This window comes from Schistocerca nitens, chromosome 2 (assembly GCF_023898315.1).
Source record: "Schistocerca nitens isolate TAMUIC-IGC-003100 chromosome 2, iqSchNite1.1, whole genome shotgun sequence".
Lineage (NCBI taxonomy): Eukaryota > Metazoa > Arthropoda > Insecta > Orthoptera > Acrididae > Schistocerca > Schistocerca nitens.
Window position 1 is genome coordinate 58,248,360 of NC_064615.1, and position 12,612 is coordinate 58,260,971.

Below are 12,612 nucleotides of genomic sequence, written 5' to 3' on the forward strand. Positions count from 1 at the left end.
CCTGTTACCAGTACAGTCACTCGTAAACGCTATGAGAGTCTTTTGTGCACCAAAGTCATTCTAACCCTTCAACAGCGTGGAAGTGTGGGTAGGATCATTTTTATACAAGGTAGAGCTCCTCCACACACTGCATACTTTGTGTGGCTGCTGCAGAGGCATTTCAGAAATGCTAGAATCATCAGTCGTATGTCCCTACAGCCTGGCCGCACAGATCACCTGATCATAATCCGTGTGACTTCTAGCTATGGGATTATCTGAAAGATGAAGGCACACATTGCACACCGCATTCTGAACGTGAGCCTCGATACACTCTGATATGTTGTGGAACGTGCTGGTTCTCGATTTCAGCTTGTGGTAGAAAACGGAGGACAGCATACTGAACATGTCTAGCACTAGCCTCACAACAACCAGAAACCGATGTCATTTTTCTTATTAAGCGTTTTTTGCCGCGAGGACAATTGAAAACCGACGTCATTTTGCTTTTTTGCGGTTTTCGACTCCAGGACAATTAAAAAACGATGTTTTTATGTGCTTTTCGGTGTCAATTAAAAACCGATTTTCCCATACTATGTGGTAAGACCTTAACAGTTCCACAACTATTGACTGCCTAACTTGGACAATCACGCACTTTTAACAGTACAAATGTTGTAATGTGCAACTCAAACCTTAGCCATCGTATTGCGATCCATCTGTAATTTGTTGCCGTGGAAAACTTAAGACACTTGCAGCGCCATCTAATGGTCAAATTTTGGTTATTTTTTATTTTTGTTCTTTTTTATTCCACGACGTTTCACCCTCAGCGTCAATAGTATACTATTCAAATTTCATGTCATTCTGAGCAGTTATTCTCTTTTTACATCGTTTTGAAACTTTAACTTTAATTATGGACAGCCTGTATTAAATAATACGGGGTGATTCAAAAAGAATACCACAACTTTAAAAATGTGTAATTAATGAAAGAAACATAATATAACCTTCTGTTATACATCATTACAAAGAGTATTTAAAAAGGTTTTTTTTCACTCAAAAACAAGTTCAGACATGTTCAATATGGCCCCCTCCAGACACTCGAGCAATATCAACCCGATACTCCAACTCGTTCCACACTCTCTGTAGCATATCAGGCGTAACAGTTTGGATAGCTGCTGTTATTTCTCGTTTCAAATCATCAATGGTGGCTGGGAGAGGTGGCCGAAACACCATATCCTTAACATACCCCCATAAGAAAAAATCGCAGGGGGTAAGATCAGGGCTTCTTGGAGGCCAGTGATGAAGTGCTCTGTCACGGGCTGCCTGGCGGCCGATCCATCGCCTCGGGTAGTTGACGTTCAGGTAGTTACGGACAGATAAGTGCCAAGGTGGTGGCGCTCCATCCTGCTGAAATATGAATTGTTGTGCTTCTTGTTCGAGCTGAGGGAACAGCCAATTCTCTAACATCTCCAGATACTGTAGTCCAGTTACAGTAGCACCTTCGAAGAAAAAGGGACCAAAAACTTTATTGGCTGAAATGCCACAGAAAACGTTCACCTTAGGCGAGTCACGTTCATACTGAGTTGTTTCCCGCGGATTCTCAGTGCCCCATATACAGACATTGTGACGGTTGACTTTCCCGTTAGTGTGGAAAGTTGCTTCATCACTAAACATCTGTTGAGCAGTCGCCATCTTAGCATCAACTGACGCTGACGCCTAGTCAACAGCGCCTCAAGCGAACAAATGTACAACTAAATGAAACTTTATAGCTCCCTTAATTCGCCGACAGATAGTGCTTAGCTCTGCCTTTTGTCGTTGCAGAGTTTTAAATTCCTAAAGTTGTGGTATTCTTTTTGAATAACCCTGTATATGATGTGGCAATAATCAGAGCTAAGCTCTCATCGCATTCTAAATACCTGTTATTATAAAAGAATTGCCACAAGTGATAAGCAATGTTACGTCTACCAGAGCCTTGTGCTGACTGACTCTGTAGCTCACTGCATTAGAGTACATTTTTCTAAGCCTTCGTTACATCTTCACACCTTTTTGTATTGGGATAACACCAACAGTTATTTTTCATTATATTAGTTTCAAAGCAGTTATAAATAGTGGTAAGACAATAAACATATATATGTCAATTATCATCTTGAAAAAATAAAGTTACATAATTATTTTTTGTTTACTTGGCGGTATATTTCTGCAGTCCTAGTACACAAAGAAAGCATCACGCCACAGTTCGTTAGCACACCGCTGGAAAAGGCAAAACAACCTGGCAGTGGTCATTTCCACTTAATCAATGAGCTCCGCCATTTTGTTTTACAGGTGTTGACAGACACCAGGGCAAACTGTAAGCCACAGAAGCGGCCATCCATTCAATGGAGCGCAGCTATGAGCAACAACATATTGTAACTGAGTTACATCTCAGACAAAAGTATTTTCACTGTTAATCCATGTTTTCTGAAAAACAGTTTTATGTACAAACAATGCTTAATTTATCTTTGAAAAGTTAGGAGTCACAAGAACCATTAATAATTTTTCACACTTATTTATTATTGTATTGTACGCGCAAAGTGGATGTCACCTTTTGATAATTCAACATATTTATTTACGACTGCAGGCTGAAAAGTAATGTTCAAGTTCCTGTAGAACATGAACAGAAACGCTTGGGAAGATCGGGCAAAGAGTGCATTAAAATAGAGCTCGTAAGACTGAAAATCATATATTAGGTTTTCAGGGTAGACACCTTTAAGATTAACACATCTCTCCTAAAATGTAACAAGCTTTTCCATTCCGTCAACGAAAAATCCTTTCGACAGAAAAGGCAAAACATAATGGCGGAGATGGGCACTACCAGATCGTTTTGCATTTTCTAGCGGTGTGCTAACGTTCTTTTGCGTGGAACATTCTTTGTGAACTAGGACTGCAGAAATGTATCGCCAAAGAAACAAAAAATTAATTATGTAACTTTATTTTTTGAAGATGATAAACCTTTATGACTATTTTTGTTAAAGAAATTTTGGACCAAAGACAACTATCTTTCTCACGTTGGCCATTTGGTGCCGTGGCATCTTTGCCTTTGATGTTCTTGCAGAAAAGGCAAATCTGTCATACTGCAGTATTGTCTTGAAACAACAGTGGCGGCACTGATTCCTCACCCCTCAGCTCGCCCAGGTACCAGTTCTGCTCACAAAAGCACGAAAGAGGGCGCAGCCCCATTGCCGTGAAAACTGACCATCTCCTTGGGGACACTTACGTCCTCTAATGAGAGTCACTGGCAGCTTTTTGCTGACAGCTAGACCATGAGACCACACCAGGAGTGCACCTTCCCAGCGTGAAAACTGAAAGCCTTCCTCTTAAGCCGACACGTCCAGTACTATCAATAAAATAATCACCAAATAGTAGCGAAAAATGAAACAATGGCGCTTAGCAATATGTGACAGCAATGTCACATCATTCTTTCATCCTCTTTTCAAAAAAGAGCAAAAATTCCCAAAATTGCAATACTCATTCATCACCCGACTTGGGTCATAAACGAACTAACTCAGAGAACCAACAGAATCCGAAATGTCCCCGTAATGGCCGTCCATAAGGAAAAGGAAAATGCAAGGCATTATGTTGCCTGTTTGATGTATAATTTTAAAAAAATGGTGTGAGCATGAATATGGTGCATGTAGTTTGTACATAAGTAGTATGTTAGCGATATCACAACATAATACCAGAAATCTTCATCCCCCATGAGTAATTATAAAATTAACGCTTTATCCTATGCCGATGCTAGAAGCACAGTCCTGATCAGCATGGTCAGATTTTTTGTTACATCGTAATAATATTCTCCCACATTGCGATCCCTGATTGCAGTAGCAATGTCACTTACCATTTTTTTTACCAGTTACAAAACATCATCTCATCAAAAGTACACAATATACGAGGGTAGGCTGAAATTTAATGGTCACACACTTGTAGAAGCCGAACGAAATGACCTTGAGCAGCCGGCCGGAGTGGCCGTGCGGTTATAGGTGCTACAGTCTGGGGCCGAGCGACCGCTACGGTCGCAGGTTCGAATCCTGCCTCGGGCATAGATGTGTGTGATGTCCTTAGGTTAGTTAGGTTTAAGTAGTTCTAAGTTTTAGGCGACTGATGACCTCAGAAGTTAAGTCGCATAGTGCTCGGAGCCATTTGAACCATTTTTTTGACCTTGAGAAACGCGCCAGGCGGCATGTGGAAGGTGACTTCCCCCTCTGTATGCATGCACAGTTTGAATGCGTTGTGTTCATCCCGTGTATTTTGAATAGCGGAAGTACGGAGACGTGTCCTAGTGCTATGTCAACGTGAGCTGAACGGTGTGCTGTTGTCGAATTAAACTGCTGAAAAAGTGATTCCTCGTGAGATTCATCGCCGCTTAAAGGCTCTTTCTGGTGACGATGCTGTTGATAGATCTACCATTAAGTCAGTTGGTATTCAAATTTCGGGGTTGCGAACCTGGAAAAGCCATAACTGTTGATGAAACACGCAGCAGACGTCCGATCAGTGACACAGATCATAGACAACGCAAACTCGTCAACGATTTGATTCAAAATGACTTGGGGAATCACTAAAAGTTTTATCGAAAACCGTACTGGAATATCCAAGGAGTGTGTTAGCTTCATTACTGAACAATAATCTTGCAACATGACAACGCGGGTCTACACACATCGCGGGAAACAGAAGATACTCAGCGACATCTGAAGTTTGAACCGATTCCACACCCCCCCCCCCCCTTAATTCTCCGATCTTGCACCTTGAGGTTTTTATTTTTTTCCTCTGCTCAAGACATACATATCAAGTTCTTGATTCGAGAAAAGTCGGAAGAATTTGTAGGTGACGGAATGGAAAAGCTTGTTACATTTTAGGAGAGATGTGTTAATCTTAAAGATGGCATTGCTGAAACTAAATATATGATTTTCAATCTTAAGAGCTATATTTTAATGTACTCTTTACCCGATCTTCCCAAGTATTTCTGTTCGTGTTCTACAGGAATGTGAACATTACTTTTTAGCCTACAGTCGTAAATAAAGTAGTCATAAAATGAAATCTAGCGATTACAACCGAATGCATAAAAATATGTTGCATTATAAGAAGGTGGCATCCACTTTGTGCGTATAATGCAAAAATAAATAAGTGTGAAAAATTATTAACGGTTCTCGTGGCTCCTATCTTTTCAAAGAAAAGTTAAGCATTATTTGTACATAAAATTGTTTTTCAGAAAACATGGATTAACAGTGAAAATACTTTTCTCAATTCAGTTACATTATGTTGTTGCTCGCAGCTGCGCTCCATTGAAAGCATGGCCACTTCTGTGGCTTAGAGTTTGCCCTAGCGGCTGTCAACACCAGTAATGTGCTGATCGACTCACTGTTTCTTCTGGCTCAACGTAGGGGCCAGCGGCTTACCTGCATTGTCCTAATGGGGAGGGGGAGTCTTCCACTCTAGCAGCTCTCCTCGGATCCGCCCACAGCTGGTCTGCTTCTGAAACATTGGTAACATTGAATCAGCAAGTTTTGCAACTGTACACCACATTAACCCTGTTGGGTTGGCAGAAGAGCCAACACCGTGTTACTAATGGAGGCCGAAATGCACGTGTTTTAGCTCACGCAGGATGGCGTGAGGAGGGAAGAACTATACTGACGTGAGGTCTGGAACATGACAAGGAATTAGAATTCAGAAAGTGGACGTAATTAGTTTGATACTTAACTTTAATCCATTGATGATGAACGTCGCTCTTGACAGTACATGCTTCACAACATTATCTGTTCAGAATACATTCTTGTAACTGAATATGGCGCCTTGCTAGGTCGTAGCAAATGACGTAGCTGAAGGCTATGCTAAACTGTCGTCTCTGCAAATGAGAGCGTATGTAGACAGTGAACCATCGCTAGCAAAGTCGGCTGTACAACTGGGTTGTACAACTAGGGAGTCTCTCTAGACTAGACCTGCCGTGTGGCGGTGCTCGGTCTGCAATCACTGATAGTGGCGACACGCAGGTCCGACGTGTACTAACGGACCGCGGCCGATTTAAAGGCTACCACCTAGCAGTTGTGGTGTCTGGCAGTGACACCACATTCCTCCCCGACAAATTGGCGTACGGTTGTGGTACAAGGCCTCCACCCGCCGTGGGGAGGACCCCATGTTGACGTATGCGACGAGATGGGGAACCTAACAACAGGCGAGGCTGTGCTACCCGCATCCTGCCATTCGGACCGCGGGGAGCTAGAGAACGCCTAAAAACCTACTCCAGGGTGGGGCCGAAGGGTCGACCTCCATCGGGCCAGGGCACCCGACGGGCGAAGACGACATCTAGTCAGGCGCGGGTAAGAGTTCCATGTCGGAGGACAGCTGGTCACGGGAAGCGATCGGCGGCGCGTGACCCAGGGAGGCGCCCGGCGGCTGCAGCGACGCGTCCACTGCGGGCGTCGCCGGCGGGAGAACAGGCGGCGGCGGCGGCGCGTCGCCATGGGGCAAAATGGAAGGCAGCGTCGGTAACACCTGGGGCTGAGGCGAGCCAGTAGATGGGTCCCCGGGGCGCTGACCGGACGGCACCGTCGCTGAAAGCAGACGGCGGGCGGCAGATCCCGTGCGACGACAGAGGCGCAGCTGATTGAGATGCCGGCGCACCTCACCAGAGGCCCCCAAAACCAGATACATAGCGCGTCCGAGGCAGCGAAGAATGCGCCCTTCGAGCCAACGCCATGAACCTCGATAGTTGCGGTAGTAGACAACGTCGCCTGGGGCAAAAGCAGGTGTCTGCCGCTGCACAGGAACCTGATGCGGCGGATGTAGCCAAGACATCAAGGTGCGATGATGGCGAACGTGGAGCAACTCAGCCGGCGAGCGACCATCTCGGGGCTGAGAGCGATACGAGGACAAAAAGAGCAATAACGCGTCCTCCCGAGAATGCGACTCTTTCAACGTCAACATCTGTGAATTCAAAGTCCTGACCAATAGTTCAGCGGCACCGTTTGACTGTGGCGAAAGCGGCGCGGACGTCAGATGTTGAATACCATTGGCCTTGCAGAATGACTGAAATTCTGCGGACATGAATTGTGGGCCATTGTCGGAAACTATTGTCTGTGGAAGACCTTCAATGCAAAGATAGCAGATAACGCTTGGATGGTGGCAGATGATGTCGTGGAAGACATCCAGACAACAAAAGGAAAATTACTGAATGAATCTATCACAACCAACGATCGAGCATTCCAGAATGGACCAGCAATATCGATGTGTAAGCGTTGCCAAGGGGAAGTGGCTTTTGGCCATGCAAAGAATTTCCGCGGTGGTGCTGATTGTTGTTCGGCACACACGATGCAAGAAGAGCACATAGTCGTAATCGCGGCTTCGATTCCGAACCAAGTACAGTGCTGACGAGCAAGTTGTTTCGTTCTCACTATACCCTAACGTCCTTGGTGGAGAAGCTTTAAGACAGAGGACTGTAACGAACGTGGGACCACGACCCTGGGCTGATCATTACCGGAACGCAACAGCAAAACACCACATCCAACAAAAAGTCTCTCCTTGTGAGCAAAAAATCGGCGAACCTAAGGGTCTCCGATCCGTGACTTTGACAAGGGCCATTGCGTAGCAACAAAACTCAGAACGGTAGCTAGGACAGGGTCGGCAGTTGTGGCTGTAGCTACACGACGAAAATCAATCGGAAACGATTCGACCACTTCATCGGTTTCCGAATCAATGAACATGTAAGCAAGTTCGGAGGAATCGAATGCCCTATCCTCAGCAACAGGCAAACGGGACAACGCATCAGCGTTTCCGTGCTTAGCAGTGGACTGATACAAGATATCGTAGCGGTACTGCGAGAGGAAAATAGACCAGCGAATGAATTTCTGCGCTGTACATGGAGGTACAGGCTTGTTCGGATGAAAAAGCGATGTCAAAGGTTTGTGGTCTGTGATTATGGTAAAGTGACGACCATACAAGAAGTCATGAAACTTCGTAACACCAAATACGAGAGCCAATGCTTCTTTCTTGATCTGTGAATAATTTCTTTGCGCAGACGAGAGCAATTTGGACGCAAAGGCAATAGGGCGATCGTGCGAGCCATCTTTGTGCGAAAGCACAGCACCGATCCCGAAATCCGGCGCATCCACCATCAACAGAAGGGGCTTCCGGGGATCGAATGGCGTAAGGCAAGTATTGGAAAGCAACACCGATTTCAACCGGCGAAAGGCACGTTCGCATTCCGTCGTCCAGACGAACGGAACACCTTTACGGCGTAAGCGATGAAGCGGAGCTGAAATGGAAGAGGCATGCGGCACATATCTGTGATAATAGTTGATTTTTCCCAGCACACTCTGTAGCTGCTTCAAATTCTGCGGCGAAGGCAATTCCCGTATGGCACGGACGTGCGTGGGACTGGGATGTAATGCCTTGGGCATTGAGTACATATATATGGCAAGTCACTAGCAAAAAACACACATTTGTCCTTCCGTAAGCGAAGACCATTTTGTCGCAAGACCTGAAATAATGTTCTGAGATTGGCTAAATGTTCTTCTTCCGTATTTCCGGAGATCACAATATCGTCCAGATAGTTTGCTGCAGTAGGGACCCACGCACAAACTGTTTGTAGATATTGCTGAAACAATGCAGGGGCGGATGCACACCCGAATGGCAGCCGTTTGAATTCATACAAACCAAGATGCGTGTTAACCACCAAAACGCGCTGGGATTCTTCGTCCACCGATATTTGCAAGTACGCATCTGCTAGGTCCAACTTCGAAAAATATTTGCCCAGGCACAGTTTGTCAAAAAGATCTTCTGGGCGGGGTAAAGGAAAAGTATCACTAGTTGGGGATTCACTGTTGCCTTGAAGTCCACACAAAGTCTCAATTTTCCCGAAGGTTTTGGCAAAATTACTAAGGGTGATGTCCAGAGAGAAGCCTGCACACGTTCAATTACACCTTGTGATTCCAAATCGTGTAATGTTTGCGACCTCATCACGCAATGTGTGGGGAACATCGCGCGCTCTGAAAAATTTCGGTTGCGCGTTTACTTTCAGTTCCAAATGTGCTTTATAGTTCTTCGCGCAACCGAGGCCTGGTGCAAAAATATCTGGAATTTCTTCACATAGACGAGAAACACTGTCTGAAGCCACAGTCTTGTTCAAACATAGGACCTGATTTACTATAGACAAGTTAAACAATTGAAATAAATCGAAACCAAACAAGTTCATTGCAGAAGAAGAACGAAGGACGTAAAATGACACAAGTTTTATTTGTCCTTTGTACGTTGCAAGAAGGCTGCACTGTCCTAACACAGGGATATGCTGTCTGGAATAGCTACTGAGCTGAACATTTGCGGCACGCAACGGAGGTGTGCCCAGCTGTTTGTAAGTGTCTTGATTGATCAGTGAAACTGCAGCTCCGGTATCGAGCTGGAATGGTATCACTTTGCCATTAATGTCCAAGTCTACAAAAAGTTTATCGTCCTGCTGACGACAAGAGCGACTGTCTCGTGCAACGTGAACTGACACAGGTACAAAATCACTTGCAACTTGACGGGATTTCCGGCGATGTCGACGCACACTATTTGTGGGACGAACACAGTCACTGTTAGAGAGAGTGGCACTGGGCGGAGTGGGATGAACTACATGAATTTCCATGGGCGAAGTTTCGTGAGCCTGAGTATTCTTGGTTCGATTCCGATTCCGGCGCGAAGCAAAGGGCCTGGAATGGTTTTGAGTTTCCGATCTGAGCTTTTTCTGGCAAACACTTTGAACATGTCCTTTTTTATTACAGTAAAAGCAAATAGCTTGGCGCAACGGGCAATTCTCACACGAATGTCTAGTAGCGCACTGCGGGCATGATTTGAGCACTGCATTTGCTTGCCGGCGCAGCACACGTGGCTGAGAGCCTGGCGGCAGCAGCGCGGCCAGGCGCGAGGGTTGTTTACTGCTCCGTGCAGCTCGCCCGGCGGGCCAGTTAACCTGACACACCGCTGGCGAAGTTTCAAATGATTGCTGAGCAAAGTCAAGTGTGTCCTGCTGATCCAATATGTCCATTACTTGTTGAAGGGAGGGATTGACTAGTTTCAAAATATGTTCCCTTATACGAACATCAGAAACGTTCTGTGCAATTGCATCACGTACCATAGTATCTGAATATGGGAGTCCACACTGACACTCAAAAGTACAATCCCTAGTAAGGCCTTGCAACGTTGCAACCCATTCCCGATAAGTCTGACCTACCGTACGTTTTGTACGTTTCGCAACGACATTGACTGATTGTTTGAAATATGCATCTAATGCAGACAAAATTTCTTCGTAGGACAGAGTTCCTACGTCACGTCGGGGAAATAATTTGACTATCACACACTAGGTTTGCACACCGACAGACGACAAAGGAAAAGGCTGCCGCTTGTTACCTTGAATTCTGTAGGCAGCGAGATGGAATCCAAATTGTCGTGACCACTCCATCCAGCTTTCCAGTGCAGCATCACAAGGTCGGAAGGTAGGTGCAACTGCGTGTTGTGGCTGCATTAGCGGTGGAGTGGCGGCTGCCGCATCGTTTTGTATTGCACGTTGACCGTGGATGAGCTGTCCATGAGCATCCAGTAATGCCTGCATCTGCTGATGCTGTAAGTGATAAAATTCGGACAGTACATCTGGAGATTGTGGCGAAGCCATTACACAATTAAATCAGGCAGGCTCAACGACATATGTCAGTATAGTTAAGAACACCGGTTTTACTGCTTGTCGCCAATGTTGGGTTGGCAGAAGAGCCAACACTGTGTTACTAATGGAGGCCGAAATGCACGCGTTTTAGCTCATGCAGGCTGGCGTGAGGACGGAAGAACTATACTGACGTGAGGTCTGGAACATGACAAGGAATTAGAATTCAGAAAGCGGACGTAATTAGTTTGATACTTAACTTTAATCCATTAATGATGAACGTCGCTCTTGACAGTACATGCTTCACAACATTATCTGTTCAGAATACATTCTTGTAACTGAATATGACGCCTTGCTAGGTCGTAGCAAATGACGTATCTGAAGGCTATGCTAAACTGTCGTCTCTGCAAATGAGGGCGTATGTAGACAGTAAACCACCGCTAGCAAAGTCGGCTGTACAACTGGGGCGAGTGCTAGGGAGTCTCTCTAGACTAGACCTGCCGTGTGGCGGCGCTCGGTCTGCAATCACTGATAGTGGCGACACGCGGATCCGACGTATACTAACGGACCGCGGCCGATTTAAAGGGTACCACCTAGCAAGTGTGATGTATGGCGGTGACACCACAACCCCAGCACATGAAAATCCTGACCAGTTCTGCCATGAGTGATCTGTAGAAGGAATGTGAATATGGAACAGTGGAAATTTTATATTAAACTACATTAACTTGACGTTTATTTTTAGTTTACTTCACCTCAAATCAAGGCAAATCAAAATACAGTTCCGCAGCAAAAGATAGGTGCAAATCTTGAGTCAGACTACTTCATTACTCATTATCTTACAGCTAGCGGGAGGCCAAAAACTCATAATACCATTTTCAGTGCCTTCTATGACCACACAGAACTTTTTTTTTTGTGACTCATCAGCCTTCTGACTGGTTTGATGCAATCCACCACCAATTCCTATCTTACACTATCCTCTTCATCTAAGAGGAGAACCTGTACCATGCGTCCTCAGTTATTTATTGGATGTATTCAAATCTCTGTCTCCCTCTACAATTTTTACTCTCTACAGTTCGCTCTAGTACCATGGAGGTGATTCCCTGATGTCTTAAAACAAGTCCTATCATCCATCACTGCTTTCTATACGTTCCTTTCTTCGTCGATTCTGCGGAAAACCTCCTCATTCCTTATCGTATCAATCCACCCGATTTTCAACATTATTTTGCAGCACCACATCTCGAACGCTTCGATTCTCTTATGTTCCGCCTTTCCCACTGGGTTCACTGCTATATGCTGTGCCCAAAACGTACATTCTCAGAAATTTCTTCCTCAAATTAACGCCAATTTTTGATACCAGTAGAATTCTCTTGGCCAGGATGTCCTCTTCTCCTATGCTAGTCTGTTTTTTTAAGTCTTCCTCGGTTCGATCGTTATGAGTAGTTTTGCTTAACTTCGTCTGTTTCGTGATCCCCAATTTCTCACTGTCCTCATTTCTGCTTCATCTCATTACTTTTTATTCGGTTTATCCGCAATCCACATTCTGCACTCATCATACTCTTCATTCCATTCAACTGATCGTGTAATTCTTTTTCACATTCGCTGAGGATAGATATGACATCAACGAATCTTATCATTGTTTACCTTTTACCCTGAATTTTAATCCCACTCTTGAACCTTTCTTTTACTTCCGTCGTTGCTTCTTCGATGTACAGATTGAGCAGTTGGTGCTAAAGACTGCATCCTTGTCTTAATGCCTTTTTAATCCGGGCGCTTCGTTCTTTGTCAGTCTTATTGTTCCATCATGGTTCTTGTACATATTGTTTATTTCCCTACAAGCTTACTCCTATTTTTTTCCAAAATTTTCTAACATATTGCACTATTTTATAATATTGAACGTTTTTCCCAGTTCGAAAAATCGTATGAACGTGTCTTGGTTTTTCTTCAGTCTTGCTTCCATTATCAAACTCAACGTCACAACTGCCTTT